The following is a 1,804-nucleotide window of genomic DNA, read 5'->3' as shown; positions in this document are numbered from 1 at the left end:
TGATGGTTGACCATTTAATCCAAGCCACAAGAGTGAGATTATCTCCAATGTGGTAAATAGGCAGCAATTGGAGCCCAGAAACTCACATGTCAGGTGTTCCCCTCATTGAGTTTATTCCTCCTGTAAGGAGAGAAAAGGAACTTGCAGGCATAAAGTCTCACTTGTCTGAATGGAATCATTGTCTGCTTCCCTGATGCCTACAAAACAATCAGTTTGGAGCTCTGAATGGTGGTGACTCTAGAAGACACCCCTGTTATGGGGAGATCCTGAGATTTGAACTGAAGCCTGTCTAAGGCTAAGGCAATCAGGCATCTACAAAGAGTTGTGGAGTTTTGAAGAATTTTTAGGGATGAGCTTTTGGGTGTGAAAGCCCAAGGTTCAAATGCCAGAGCAATGCTTGAGGTGTACCTGAGGTCAAGCTGACATGGACTGTACTCAATAATCACTCAGCTGTGGGAGTGAGCTCCCTCCATATGCTGGAAACCATGCTTGCTTATAACTCCAGGTGCAAGGGCTCTGATTCCATCTTCTGGTCTCTGCAGGTACTGCACAGAGACACAAGCAGGTAAATTCTCATATACATAACACAAAGCTTAAAAAGTGAAATTCTTGCTGGAAGTTGGTGATGCACACCATTAATCCCAGAATGGATAATGAAAATGTGGTACATATACGCAGTGGAGTACTACTCAACAGAGAAAAACAATGACATCATGAGCTTTGCAGGCAAATGGCTAGATCTAGAAGAAATCATCCTGAGTGAGGTAACCCAGACTCAGAAAGACAAACATGGTATGTACTCACTCATGGGAGGATAAAAGATTTAAAACGAAGGATGACTAGAGTGCTACTCACAACTCCAGGGAGGCTACCTAGAAAACAGGACCCTAAGAAAGACACAGGGATCACCCAACAGCAGAGAAATGGATGAGGTCTATATGAACAAACTTGACATGAGGGGGGTTAATGAAGGGCAAGTGTCAGGAGAAAGAAAGCTTAGGGGAACAGGAGGTCCCAGCTGGATCAGGAACAGAGAGGGAGAACAAGGAAAAAGAGACCAAGATAAATGAAGACCCTATGGGAATAGGAAAAAAAAGTATTAGAGAAGTCCCCAGAAATCAACAAAGATACCTCCACAATAGACTACTGGCAATGGTCAAGAGAAAGCCCGAACTGACCTTCTCTGGTGATCAGATGGCTAAACACCCAAACTGTCATGCTAGAACTCTTCTCCAATGACTGATGGAAGTGGATGCAGAGATCCACGGCCAGGCCCCAGGTGGAGCTCCAGGAGTCCAATCAGTGAGAGAGAAGAGGGATTGTATGAGCAAGAGATATTGAGACCATCATTGGAAAAAGCACAGGGACAAATAGCCAAACTAGTGGAAACACATGAACTATGAACTAATAGCTGAGTAGCCCCCAACTGGATGAGGCCTTCTGGATAAGTGAGACAGTTGATTAGCTTGAAATATTTAGGAGGCATCCAGGCAGTGGGACAGGGACCGGTCCTTAGTGCATGAGCTGGTTTTTTTGGAGCCTAGGGCCTATGCTGGGATGCTTTGCTCAGCCTGGATGAAGGAAGGTGGGGCCTGGACCTGCCTGGACTGAATCAACCAGGCTGAGCTGAATCCCCAGGTAAGTCCTTGCCCTGGAGCAGATGGGAATGGGGAGTTGATAAGGGGGACAGTGAGGGAGGGACCTGGAGGAGGGAGGACAGGAGAATATATGGCTAATATGTAAAATTAAATTAATTATAAAATTAAAAAGAGAAGTGCTTCTCGCCTCAAAGTGCTAAAAGAAA

The 1,804-nt window shown here is 45.3% G+C and overlaps 1 long non-coding RNA gene across 1 annotated transcript; it reads right to left on the bottom strand.

The window, feature by feature from the left end:
* On the bottom strand, positions 1–623 carry LOC131901159 (uncharacterized). The gene is made up of 2 exons (XR_009376401.1): positions 409–623; positions 1–120 (listed from the first exon to the last, which is right to left on the bottom strand). It is a non-coding gene; the product is annotated as an uncharacterized LOC131901159 (long non-coding RNA).
* Between the last annotated feature and the right edge of the window lie 1,181 nt (positions 624–1,804).

Source organism: Peromyscus eremicus, unplaced genomic scaffold (genome assembly GCF_949786415.1).
Source record: "Peromyscus eremicus unplaced genomic scaffold, PerEre_H2_v1 PerEre#2#chrX_unloc_4, whole genome shotgun sequence".
NCBI classification, from domain to species: Eukaryota; Metazoa; Chordata; class Mammalia; order Rodentia; family Cricetidae; genus Peromyscus; species Peromyscus eremicus.
The sequence above is the reverse complement of the archived record's forward strand: the minus strand, read 5'-3'. Positions and strand labels throughout refer to the sequence as shown.